The 14,433-nt window shown below is 36.5% G+C and overlaps 1 protein-coding gene across 7 annotated transcripts in view; it reads right to left on the bottom strand.

Annotated features, from left to right (window-relative positions):
* kek2 (kekkon 2) overlaps nt 1-14,433 on the bottom strand; it is an 894,871-nt gene that overhangs the window by 758,409 nt on the left and 122,029 nt on the right. For 6 of the 7 annotated variants that reach the window (XR_010949842.1, XR_010949841.1, XM_067767645.1 and 3 more), the window contains exon 2: nt 2,097-2,136. The exons of the other annotated variant lie outside the window; for it this stretch is intronic. The gene's annotated coding sequence lies outside the window, so the exon portion shown is untranslated. The remainder of the gene's footprint in view (nt 1-2,096; nt 2,137-14,433) is intronic. 7 annotated transcript variants of the gene reach the window in all.

Here is a 14,433-nt window from a genome sequence, read left to right as displayed (position 1 = left end):
TATTCGTTTGAGTATGTGTAACGATTTTAAAATGAAAGGAAATGTATAATTTTTAGGCAGAGCATTTTAGTTTACTCTAGGCTTTTGATTTCTGGTTTACTTGTTTGAAAATGTGACATATTTTGCACTGGGACTAATTTTTTAGAATATTCCTGTATCTTGGAGGTGTCGAAAGTTCGACTTACCCAATTACATAACTATATAAAGGATATGAGAACTAAACCCTGTATGGTGATTTATAGACAAGGAACATATACATTTTGTTTACCTCCACCGCGTTAGAGAGCTTAGGATATACCCACGGCAGGTATGACTGTCGTAAGAGGCGACTTAAATACCAATTTTCAGCCTTAACTATTCATGGCGAATACTGTTTCTTTAGCAGCCGAGGATATACCGACCCAAATTTCCTCATGGTTCTAAGTGATGGGAGGGCGGAATGGCCATAAAAAATCGCTCCCGAGATGGTGGGGCTAGTACCTTAATGGTGCTTGTTACCAGAACGTACCGGATCTGCACCCGGCAAAGGACCATCAACATCGATATCACTCCTCAAAACCTTCTTAGAGTGTCCTAGCTGCTACAACAGCAACAACAACATAATCATTTTGTTTAATTCGAGATGGACCAAACCCCTTTCTGTCCATTCTAATCTTCTGTAAAACAATATGTTAATGTTGTGATGCTCCAATCCAACTGTCACTAACTAGACGTAACTCTTTAACTTTAGGGGTTCACACCCCGCGCAAAGCAACATCAAAATTTTTGAAATAAGGTTTTTCAATTAGAAGAAAATTTGTCTAAGCAGGGTCGCCCCTCGGCAGTGTTTTGCGAGCACTCCGGGTGTATTTCTGCCATAAAAAGCTCTCAGTGGAAACTCATCTGCCTTGCAGATGCCGTTCGGAGTCGGCATAAAACATGTAGGTCCCGTGCGGCCAATTTGAGGGAAAATGAAGAGGAGCACGACGCAAATTGGAAGAGAAGCTCGGCCTTAGATCTCTTCGGAGGTTATCGCGCCTTACATTTATTTTTTTATTTTAAATATCTTAGTTATAAATTATTAGTTTATACGATAATAGAATTCTTTCAGTGCACACTTCTTTCAGCAAGGCTTCACACATTGATGTTGATTAAGTAGTTGCGGATATATGCGTATAAAAATTTGAATTTGTATAACAGGTGTATCTTTATTTTTTCTAAAATTTCAAAGTTTGACTTTTACAGCAAGCAATAACTTTAACACGTTACCATGCTTATCCGAACTGTGATCAAACACACTTCGTAAGAAGAATCGCTGTAAGTCTCTAAAACATGTGCAGCAAAAAAAAAACAGCTTGCAGAGTAGTCTCCGCTTATCGCACTGAATCAGGAACAACCGTACAAGTGATTAGCGAAACAAAAACCGCTGAAAAGTAGAAGGTTATGCGAAGCAGAAAAGCAGGCAGATCAAAGGTAGCAGGGAATAAACTTTAAGTTGTTTGCTAGAACCTTGGGTAAATGTAAAACAAAGCAAATGGGTAGAGAAATTAATAACAGATCTTGAAACATGGAGCACCAATAGCTTTGCCAAGGTAAATTACTACATTACCCAAATGCTCTGCGCGCACAGGTACTTCAAAAAAATTGCACAGGATAAAAAAGGTTGAAGACGCAAAGTGCGCTTACCGCGATGCAGACGAGGACGATGCTTCAAATACTCACGATGGAGCCAGAACCAACAATTTCTCGATAAACCAGCCGGGAAAGTCGCTGTTGATAATGTTACAGAAAAAATGCTGAGTGGTCCCGAAGAGTGGAAAACATTCAGTAACTTCGTAAATGTCATACTTAGAGCAAAAAAGCGGGACCTGAATGCAGTAACAACAGAAATCCCTTAAAAAACGAGAAATATGGAACGCCACCCTGAAATTATGCGAAAGTGTACACGGGGTGGACGACGTTTCCAAATTTTTAGTCCATGAACAAACAGTTGCTTTTACGGCAGCAGTTATGTTGCATTAGGCATTTATTAACCCAACCCACAAAAAACAGTAAAAAAATCAAAAAAACTTGCAAAAGAAGCTAATTTAAGTGTATGTAAACGCGTTCAATCTTACCTCTTAAATGGTTCTTATTTATCTTCATATACAGTAGTATCTGAAAAAAAAATTTTTTTAATTATATCGACGAAGACTTATTAAAACCTATAATCTATGCATCAGGGAATGGGAAATAAGCAATATATCGTTGGTTCCATGGAAGACTTACAGGATTCGTTGATCGCGTGGAAGAAAACCACGTGTCTGCTTTTCGCATGGAAAACTAACACGTTTCAGCTCTTCGCAAATGTGAACAAAGGTTTTCCTTTAAGAACTACGTTAGTCTTCCACGCGAGAAGCTTAAACGCATTCGTCTTCCACGCGAACAAGTGAAAAAAATTAAGTCGTTAACCTTTTATAAACATATTAAAACAACCGGCAGACGTTGTCCTGCCCTAAATTTGGCCTATCTGCATACATTTTAATAAGCTTTTTCCATCTGACTCTGCCCCCCCCCCTCTTCACTTTTTCCTAATATTTTTATACACTCCTCCCTCCGTCGTTTCCGCTTCATCTATCTCCATCTTCGTCTCATTCTATCTCTTTCTCAGTCTCCTTCTGCTTCTCTATTTTCTCTTCTTTCAATTCCTTCTCATTCTTCTGCATCCCTTATTGCCTGTCCCAGTGGGTGGTATGTATTTTATTCCAGTCCCAGTCCCAGTCCCACTCCGAGTCTCAGTCCCAGTCCCACTCCTAGTGTCAGTCCAAGTTCTAGTCCTAATCCCAGTCCCAGTCCGTCTCTGGATAATATATTACTCTGTACCAAAGCACTCATCAACAGCTTTCATTTGATATCCATATTGTATAAACACTGTCTAGGCATTCACTGGCCCACGTTTTGGCCTATATCTCGAGACCCTGTAACTGTAGTAACCACCGCGTGAGGGTTACGCAACTTGTGTGAAAGTTTGAACAAAATCGACCGACGCAACTCTTCAAACACAGGCGACCAACTAACACACATTTTAGTCTTTCTTCTTATATATATAGATTTTTATTTTTCACGCTTCACTATAATATTAAAACGAAATGCAGATTTTCGTTGCTTTTGAAATTCGGCTTAAAAATTGCACATGGAACAACTAAAGACTCTCCTGTATTAAAAAAAAAATGTCATAGTACCTCTAAGTCGCGGGCCCCCTCAGAAACCCCCTGCCCCCCTCTCGGCGGGCCTGGTGATGTGCTATACTTGATATCGCTATAATATTTTTTATTGATAAGCAGGTTGTTTAATTAAACACCAAGCAATTACACGGAAGTATATCCGCACCACCTGAAAATATGAGTGCCACTGCGTATACGTAACATTTTAATATTACGTATAAACGAATAAAAAAAATTGCAATAAAATAATATTGCGACTATAAACTGAGATATAACCTATCCTATTTTCAAGTTAGATCAAAGTACACACTTTGGCCTCAATTCTGTGACACGTGTTTTTTATATATTAAGATAACAATTCGATTATTTAAAACAAAAAAACATTTCTGCAGAAATACTAGGGTAGACTGACATAACATCAACTATAAGGTCAATTTACCTTTTGACCACTAAAATGGGTCAGAAGGTAAAATGTGCATAAGGTTAAATGGTTCATGAGGTCAAATGGGCCATAAGGTCAACTGGGCTTAAAGGGACTTAAAGGGACAAATATTCCAACAGTACATTTACTTCAAGTTATAAAACCAAGTATGAAAATAAAATTATATATTAAGTTAAGTTCCGGTATCATCTTACTTTTCTTCTTACAACCTTCACCCCCACGAATGGGCAACAGGACTCATCTGGGGCAGGGGACCAGTTAACTTGTTCATGGATTGGTCGAAGGTGGACAGAAAGTTTGTCAAGAGCTAAATGTAAGCCGCAACTTTAGGAAGTTGCAGTGATTAAGGATGCGATGGATGATATGCTATCCAGTGTTACTACGGTTAGGTTATTTAACAGCTACTCTGATAGCCAAGCGGCTATAAAGGCCTCGAGTTTAACTACAGTTCGATTGAGGGTGGTCTGGGAGTACCTGACATTGCTTGCGATTGCATCGAACTATTTTATGATTAAGAATATCTGGGTCCCGGGGCATAGTGATATCCCGTTCAACAGTCAAGTGGATCTCCTAGCACGCATTGGTACAACTGAACCGCATGGAGAGGACTTTTGAGATTTCCGAATTCCGCTGGCCACCTGTGGTTTGCTCCTGCAAAGATGGGCCTCGATGTGCCACCTCTGGCAGGGTAGCAAGATCTTTCTGGCAGGTAGTGAATGGAAGGAAGTCTGCAAAAATAATTGAGTACACTAAGGCTCACCTATCAATGGTTATTGGGATTTTGGCATTGCTCTGTCCTGCGGAATCCATGCGGTATGTCTTGATATAATGGAAACCCCATCCTGTTGTAGCTATACGGAGGATGATGATTTGGCATCATCGAATAACTTTATGCTTGCTTGCCCAGCTTTTTCCAGAATTTTGCGAAAGTAATTCAGTCACGACTCACTTGTATCTCCGGAGGATATACCCAAGGTTGAGATCGGTATCGATCGGAACTTTATCGCTGCTGCGCAACGATTCTCTAAGTAGAAGTAGCTACTTCACCGTTTTTTTATTGTATGTGGTATAACAACAGACTTTCATGTTGCCCAACTGAGCTTCCCCTATCAGGGCATTTAATATCTAACCTAACCTAAGTTCCATTATGAGCTTACTGGGAAAGTAACCTAAGAAATTATATTATTGGTTTATTGATTGTTTTAGTTAGTCTTTACATCTTTTGTTCATGCGTTGAAATTAATAAAAAACAAGTAAGGAAGGTTAAGTTCGGGTGTAGCCGAACATTACATACTCAGTTGAGAGCTATGGAGACAACATAAGGGAAAATAATCATGTAGGAAAATGAACCGAGGGAAATCCTGGAATGTGTTTGTATGACATGTGTATCAAACGAAAGGCATTAAAGAGTATTTTATGAGGAAGTAGGCCATAGTTCTATAGGTGGACGCCATTTAGGGATATAGCCATAAAGGTGGACCAGGGGTGATCCTAGAATGCGTTTGTACGATATGGGTATCAAATGAAAGGTCTTAATGAGTATTTTAAAAAGGATTGGCCTTAGTTCTATAGGTGGACGCCTTTTCGATATATCTCCATAAAGGTAGACCAGGGGTGACCCTAGAATTTGTTTGTACAATATGGGCATCAAACGAAAGGTGTTAATGAGTATTTTAAAACGGAGTGGGCCTTAGTTATATAGGTGGACCCTGTTTCGAAATATCGCCACAAAGGTGGACCAGGGGTGACTCTAGAATGTGTTTGTACGATATGGGTATCAAATTAAAGGTATTAATGAGGATTTTAAAAGGGAGTGGTGGTTGTTGAATAGGTGGTCGCATTTTCGAGATAACGCCATAAGGGTGGACCAGGGGTGACCCTAGAATTTGTTGGTATCTACAATATGGGTATCAAAAAAAAGGTGTTAATGAGTATTTTAAAAGGGAGTAATCCCTAGTTCCATAGGTGAACGCCGTTTCGAGATATCGCTATAAAGGTGGAGCAAGGGTGACCCTAGAATTTGTTTGTACAATATGGGTATCAAAAGAAATGTGTTAATGAGTATTTTAAAAGGGAGTAATCCTTAGTTCCATAGGTGGAAGCCGTTTCGAGATATCGCCATAAAGGTTGGGCAGGGGTGACTCTAGACTTTGTTTGCCCGATATGGGTATCAAATTAAAGGTATTAATGAGAGTTTTAAACGGTAGTGGTGGTAGTTGTATATGCGAAGGCGTTTTCCAGATATCGACCAAAATGTGGACCGGGGTGACCCAGAACATTATCTGTTGGATACCGCTAATTTATTTATATATGTAATACCTGCCAAGATTTTAAGGGTTTTTTATTTCGCCCTGCAGAACTTTTTCATTTTCTTCTACTTAATATGGTAGGTGTCACAACCATTTTATTTTTACCTTACCATGTTTCATCCCTTTTTTCGTATTTGGTATAGGATTATGGCATTTTTTCATTTTTCGATATCGAAAAAGTGGGCGTGGTCATAGTCGGATTTCGTTCATTTTTCATACCAAGATAAAGTGAGTTCAAGTAAGCACGGGAACTAAGTTCATTAAATATATGTCGAATTTTGCTCAAGTTATCGTGTTAATGGCCATGTGGAAGGACAGACGGACGACTGTGTATAAAAACTGGGCGTGGCATCAATCGATTTCGCCCATTTTCACAGACAACAGTTAACGTCATAAAATCTATGCCCCTACCAAATTTCAAAAGGATTGGTTAATTTTTGTTCGACTTATGGCGTTAAAAGTGTCCTAGACCAATTGAATGAAAAAGGGCGGAGCCACGCCCATTTTGAAATTTTCTTTTATTTTTGTATTTTGTTGCACCATATCATTACTGGTGTTGAATGTTGACATAATTTACTTATATACTGTAAAGATATTAAATTTTTTGTTAAAATTTTACTTTAAAAAAATTTTTTTTTAAATGTGGGCGCGGTCCTTCTCCGATTTTGCTTATTTTTATAAAGCGTACATATAGTCATTGGAGTAACGTTCCTGCCAACTTTCATCATGATATCTTCAAACGACTGCCAAATTACAGCTTGCAAAAATTTTAAATTACCTTCTTTTAAAAGTGGGCGGTACCACGCCCATTGTCCAAAACTTTACCAATTTTCTATTCTGCGTCACAGGTTCAACTCACATACCAAGCTTCGTCACTTTATCTGTCTTTTGTAATGAATTATCGCACTTTTTCGATTTTTCGAAATTTTCGATATCGAAAAAGTGGGCGTGGTTATAGTCCGATATCGTTCATTTTAAATAGCGATCTGAGATGAGTGCTCAGGAACCTACATACCAAATTTCATCAAGATACCTCAAAATTTACTCAAGTTATCGTGTTAAGGGACGGACGGACGGACGGACGGACGGACATTGCTCAATCGAATTTTTTTTCGATACTGATGATTTTGATATAAGGAAGTCTATATCTATCTCGATTCCTTTATACCTGTACAAACAACCGTTATGCAATCAAAGTTAATATACTCTGCGAGCTCTGCTCAACTGAGTATAATGAGTGAGTGCCGGGTTAGTTAATTTTAACCAACTGTACTATTAAGGTTCTTTGTTCAAGAAATTCATTTAGCCATGTCCCTCCGTCTGCCCGTAAACACGATAACTTGAGTAAATTTTGAAGTCTCTGAATGAAATTTGGTACGTAAGTTCCTGAGCATTCATCTCAGATCGCTATTTAAAATGAATGAAATCGGACTATAACCACGCCCACTTTTTCGATATCGAAAATTTCGAAAAACCGAAAAAGTGAGATAATTCATTACCAAAGACGGATAAAGTGATGTAACTTCGTAGGTGGGTTGTACTTGTAACGCAGAATAGAAAATTTGTAAAATTTTGTCCAATGGGCGTGGCACTGCCCACTTTTAAAAGAAGGTAATTTAAAAGTTTTGCAAGCTGTAATTTGGCAGCTGAGTATGCACTGTTCGGTTACACCCGAACTTAGCTTTCCTTAAGTTGCTTCTGTTCAAAAAAGCCTCACATGACAATCGCTAAAGTTTTGATAATCCAGTAAAGCTATGAAGCAATTTTCAAGCATATAACTCTAACTGACAAATGTGTTGTAGAAAATGAAAGCACAAAGCGAGTACACAAATAAGCATTACGTCTTTGTGTAAATAAACATAGCTTAAGTACCTAACTATAATTCATGGTGTCATATTCGAATATTATTTTAAGCCAAATACACACAGTTTATCCAGCTATGACAGCTGCGCTTATATATGTGAATCCAGCTAGATTGCCACCTATAGCGTCATAAATATGTCAATAGCAGCAGAATATATGGAAAAAATTAGTATCATTATTCAAATGATTATATAAGCGGGAAAATTACTAAGAAATGCGCATGTATATTTGAGAACATATTTATATGTACATATATTTTCGTTTTCAATTATTTACTAACAACATTAATAGACGTATGCGGATAGGTCTATATGTATTCTAAGCAATATCCACATAGCCGAATTTATCAAATAAAGCAATCATGGACGACATTGTGTGCTTCGTTACAAATACACTGCCAAAAATAAGTTTATAGGGACTATTTAAAAATTTCGTTATAAATGCATTAAAGGTAAAATATTTATACCCAGCTGTACTTGTACACAGGGTATTATAACTTTGATTGGATAACGGTTGGTTGTACAGGTATAAGGGAATCGATATAGATATAAACTTCCATTTATCAAAATCAACATTATCGAAAAAAAATTTGATTGAGCCATGTCCGTCCGTCCGTCTGTCCGTTAAAAAGATAACTTGAGTAAATATTGATATATCTTCACGAAATTTGGTACACGAGCTTCTTCGGACTAAGAATAGATTCGTGTTGAAAATGAGCGAAATCGAATGATAACCACGCCCACTTTTTATATATATATAACATTATGGAAAACACAAAAAACCTGATAATTTAGTAAATAATACACCTAGAATGTTGAAATTTGACTTGTGGACTGATATTGAGACTCTTTTTAAAATGGGCGTAGAACCGCCCATTTGTGATAAAATCAATTTTACATATATTATTAATCACAAATTAAAAACCGTATCGTAACAAAATTCGGCAGAGAAGTTTCCTTTACAATAAGGAATGCTTTGAGGAAAATTTAACGAAATCAGTTAAGGACCACGCCCACTTTTATATAAAATATTTTTAGATGGGTCGTGGACGAATAAAATAAGCTATGTCTTTGCAAAAAAGAGCTTTATATCAATGGTATTTCATTTCTCAAGTGGATTTATACCAATAAATAGGAAAACCTTTAAATTTAAAAAAATGGACGTGGCACCGCCCCTTTTATGACTAAGCAATCTTCTGTTTTCGGGTGCCATAACTCGAAGAAAGATTAGTTCAAAATAGAGCCATATGTGTATGTATTATTGCACAGCCTTGTACCACTATTAAGCACACAAAACAAACAACAACAGCATTTCAAGTATATAGCTGGGTATGTAATGTGCGGTTTCACTCGGACTAAGACTTCCTTACTTCTTTTTTCTAGTCTACACAATGGTTTTACTTAGTTTAGAGATCAACAGAGTTACTTAGTTTTTAAGTCTGTAAGGTTTGAATTACTATAGTTTGAAATTAATGAATACATTTTTAAATTCCCGTTGGTTTCGTACTAATTTTCAAATTATTCAATTAACAGGACAAGATAAACATGTTTTTTGCTTGCTGCAAGCAGCATACCTTAATCTCCCACCCCTTCTCCCCCTTTTCCTTACACTCATATTATATTATATTCTTTGGTTCTCATTCTCCCTCTCCGTGTTTTTCTCCACTTATTATCCGCTTAAACTATACCTTTCCCCGTTTTTCCTCTTCCCTCTAGTTACCTTTATTCTTCTCCAGTCACGGTCTCAGTCCCAGCCGCTGTCCCAGTCCTAGTCGCAGTCTCAGTCCCATTCGCTGTTCTAGTCCCTGTCCCTAAATAATAAAAAAAGTCTTTAATTCCTCGTATGTTAACGAATAATTTGCTCCATCAGTAGAGATGCTTTGTGAGCTTTGTTTATAGCTGCCGCTCACATAATTTATAAATTTTTTCTGCGATGGTTTTTTCTATACAAATTTGTATGTGTACATTTGATTATTGTTTATTCACCTTCTATATACAACTTGATATATACCGTTCAAATTACGTATACAAAGTTACCATTTATTATAATATGTATGCAATAATATATCATCTGCAGTTTATCATTGCTATGACGCCACAGTCTGAAAATATTATTCAACAAATTTATTACCATGCGATTTGTGCGAATGACTACGACAAACAAAAAAATAAAAACTAATATATTAAGTAAAGTAGCGATTGCAAAGCTAAAAGCAGTTACAAAAAGAGCGGAATAAAAAAATAACAAAACTTGAATAAAAACAAACAGTCATAAAATTCGTGAGCTTGAAGAATGTAGGAAAAAAATTCCGGTAAACAGCTAAGCAGACTATTTCAAAACATAAACAGCAAAGAAGAGTAAAATCGTGTAGAACAAACTATTATCAACAAAAAACAAAAATTTCACCTCTACACAAATTGGAGGTCAAGCCTCCACCTCTATCTAGGCTATAAGCTTTCCATCGATGCGCAGGTACGGAATCCAGTAGTCTGTTCGTCAGAAGATTTTCGACACTATACTACTATGGTTATATGGTCTCATGCAGCCAAGCTGGCTTCGAAGCTTTGAGTCTCGTTGCATTTGTGACCACTATGTTCTTCGGTCAACAGGAGCTTTGTATAAGTTTTTTGCAATCTAACAGCTAGCCAAACCATCTTGCTTAGGTTTAGCCTACTGCGATGATATTAAGATGATAATCATGATAGTCCCTTTGGAAATATTTTGAAAGCTCCGAAAATAACATATAATATTTTAAAAGAAATTCAATCCCAAGCTACCCTTTTGGAGACATTTTGAAAGCCCCGATAATAGTTTCTAGCATTTGAAAAGAAATTCAATCCCAAGGTTACGTTTATCTGAATTTGCCATTTGATAACACATTGGTAATTAACTATTTAGTATAAAACGGTTCACAATTAAACCAAACCGGTTCGGTGGTTCAGGGGAACCCACAAATCAGTTCATGAACCGGTTCAAGTTTTGCCGAAGTGATTCTGAGCGCTCTCAATTGCCTCAGCCCAATTTAACTTTTCTTGGAAAATTATATTGAGTTCCTGGGAAACGCATTTCATTGGAAAATTTTGTTTCAGCTTCCCCTTATTTTCTACTAAATACATACATATGAATATTGAGGTTGTAGTACGTTTTCACTTTTGATGCGTTTTATAATTAAATCAAGTGCTTATTTTTTCAAAAGTTGCGTATACGCAGTGGTGTACCATTAAAAATATACACATTTGGTAAATATATAATACTAATACCCGACGTCGTTCGGGTATAAATAAAAGCAGTACTATATAGACTAATATATTAGACTAATTCCAACCCCCATTGTATGGGAGATGCCTCGCCCCTTTTTCGCTATCCCAATTTTTACCGAGGGGGTAGGGATTAGTCTTATGTACCTCCTAACCTAATTTCAGTCGTCTAGCCTTAATACTTTCAGATATATTGACTACGAAAAATTCCAGTTGTATGGGAGGTGCCACGCTCCCTTGTCGAAAACTTTTTTTATATAGCCTACCATAGATTGACGCACTCAGGGTATGTCATGGCAAAATTTCGTTCGATTCCATTTTGCGGTTTACGCTGCAAGTCCAAACATACATACAGACATACTTTCACAAATATATAGTAGAAGAGAGAAGATGTGGTGCTATCATTTATTACACTGAGCATTCAGAAGACAATCAATATACGTTGGTATTTTCTTGAATTTGACTTTAGAACTGGAAGTTCCAAAGCACTGTTTATATCTTCGGTTGCCAAAGCAGTAAATAAAAGTGGCAGAACCTATTGTGACCTCCAAAAAGAAGGCATTCAAGGGTTTGATAAGCGCAATTAACAGCTTTCGCAATACAGTTGTCAACCTCACCTACGCGAAGAGAATCCTGTAAAAAAAAATAAAAAAAAAAAAATATTAAGGTACCATACACAATTTAAGCAGAAAATGCTCTGGCGACCCCATATTCGTCATGGAATTCGGGGATAAAAAAGCGGAATGAAAGGTTTAATGTGGTCATATTGAATAGTTCCCGAGATGTTCGGACTTGTACCTTAGTGATGCTTGTTACCGGAACGTGCCGAATCTACATATATGCGGTAAATGACAATAATCATCGATAACACTCCCCAAATGTCTTGATCGCTAAAACAACAAAAAACAACATCCGAAAATAAAGTACGATTTTTGAAGCTAAACCATCCACATATTAAGTAATCTGACACATTTTTGCATATATTCAAGGGCAATAAAGGAGGTGAACTGATGCTTAGTTAGCATGATAACATATATATTAAGGTTAATGCTAAAATCGGACTAGTTGTTTTTGTGCAGTATGAATTAATATTCGTATGCAAATTTAGTAAGTTTATTTACTATCTATTATTATACTTTTTTTAACACGAAGCGTGTGAATTTTGAATTTAGATGGATTTTATTTTAATAAAATTTATATTTTCTATAGCGCTCATAAAGCTAAAAGTATAAACAATTACATTATACAGAAAAATATTAAAAATTAAAAACTTTATTTATAATAGCATCGCCCAAGGTCGAAAATTCAACCAATCCAATAAATTAGATGACTGAGATCAAAATTGAAGGTTGCATAGGTATATCTAGACATGGGACATGCCGATTTTTATTAATTTGAGATGCGCCACACCTCTGTTCCATATATTCTAATCTTTTGTACAACACGGCGGTTGTGTGGAGTAGCACCAAGCCTGGCCCAACTGCTTATAAGGATGTCTCGTTTTTGGTATTTCAGCTTTTTTTAGAAAATTTTCAACCTACGTAACGATGAATCAATTTTCTTGAAATCGGCGAATAACCTGCTAAATTAGGCTAAACCAAGCGATAAAGTTTAGTTGAAATATCTTTGGTATTACGTATTATGTGCTTTTCACATGGGAACGTACAGCCAGCTTCTTACACAATTAATAGCCAAACTCTGGAAAGCTTTGATGTTTTTGTTTACTTCGGAGTTGCACTGAAGTGCAAACTTAGTTTCAACCCTCATAATAATGCCACAGTTAATAAAGCGAGAAGAGTTTAAGCATTTGTGAAAAGACGGTCAAAAGAGTTTAAGGTTTATGTTACAAAAACCCTTTGATAGTAGATACTAGCATATGGATCGATAGTTTGGAATCCGCCTTATAAGTTCATGCGAATAGGCTAGAATCATTTCAAAAACAGGTTTTATACTCAGATGAGCAGAGCTCACAAATTATATTAATTTTGTTCGCATAACGGTAATCCTTAACGGCATAAACTAATCGAGATAGATATAGACTTCTATATATCAAAATGATTTGGGCGAAATAAGAAATTTATTTAGCCATGTACGTCCGTCCGTAAACACGATAACGTGAGTCAATTTTGAGGTATCTTGATGAAATTTGGTATGTAGATTCCTGGGCACTCATCTCAGATCGCTCTTTAAAATGAACGAAATTGGACTATAATAACGCCCACTTTATCGATATTGAAAATTTCGAAAAACCGAAAAACTACGGTAATTCATTACTAAGGCGGATAAAGCTTTCAGAGTTGGTAGGTGCGTTGACCTTAAGCCACAGAATAGAAAATTAGTAAAATTTTGGACAATGGGCTTAACACCACCAAATTTTAAAAGAAGGTAATTTAAAAGTTTTGCAACCTGTAATTTGGCAGCCGTTGAAAATATCATGATGGAGTTTGGCAGGAACGTTACTCCTATTCCTGTATGTGTGCCAAATAAAAATTTGCAAAATCGGATGACGAACTTCAAAAAAAAAAATTTTAAAGTCAAATTTTAAGAAAAAATCCAATATTTTTAAAGTATATAAGTAAATTATGTCAACATTAAACTCCAGTAATGATATGGTGCAGCAAAATACAAAAATAAAAGAAAATTTCAAAATGGGAGTGGCTCCGCCCTTTTTTATTGAATTCGTCTAGGATACTTTTAATGCCATAAGTCGAACAAAAATTTACCAATCCTTGGTGGGGCATAGATTCTATGACGATAACTGTTTTCTGTGAAAATGGGCGAAATCGGTTGAAGCCACGCCCAGTTTTTATACACAGTCGACCGTCTGTCCTTCCGCTTGGCCCTTAACACGATAACTTGAGCAAAAATCGATATATCTTTACTAAACTTAGTTCACGTACTTAACTGAAATCAATTTATCTTGGCGTAAAAAATGGCCGAAATCCGACTATGACCACGCCCACTTTTTCGATATCGAAAATCACGAAAAATAAAAAAGCTCCATAATTCTATACCAGATATGAAAAAAGAGATGAAACATGATAATTGGATTGTTTTTTGGACGCAAAATATAACTTTAGAAAAAACTTTGTAAAGTGGGTGTGTCACCTATCATATTAAGTAAAATTAAATGAAAAAGTTCTGTAGGGCCCTTGGAATTTTGGCAGGAATACTGTTTGTGGTATTATATATATAAATAAATTATCGGTACCCGACAGATGATGTTCTGGATCACACTGGTCCACATTTTGGTCGATGTCTCGAAAATGCCTTCACATATACAACTTAGGGTCACTTCATTTTAAAGCTCTCATTAATACCTTTAATTTGATACCCATATCGTCAAACAAATTCTGGAGTCACCCCTGGCCTACTTTTAT

The sequence above is a fragment of the Eurosta solidaginis genome, chromosome 2, assembly GCF_040869045.1.
Source record: "Eurosta solidaginis isolate ZX-2024a chromosome 2, ASM4086904v1, whole genome shotgun sequence".
In the NCBI taxonomy this organism is placed as follows: domain Eukaryota; kingdom Metazoa; phylum Arthropoda; class Insecta; order Diptera; family Tephritidae; genus Eurosta; species Eurosta solidaginis.
Note: the sequence above shows the minus strand (reverse complement) of the source record. Positions and strands in the feature narration are given on the sequence as shown.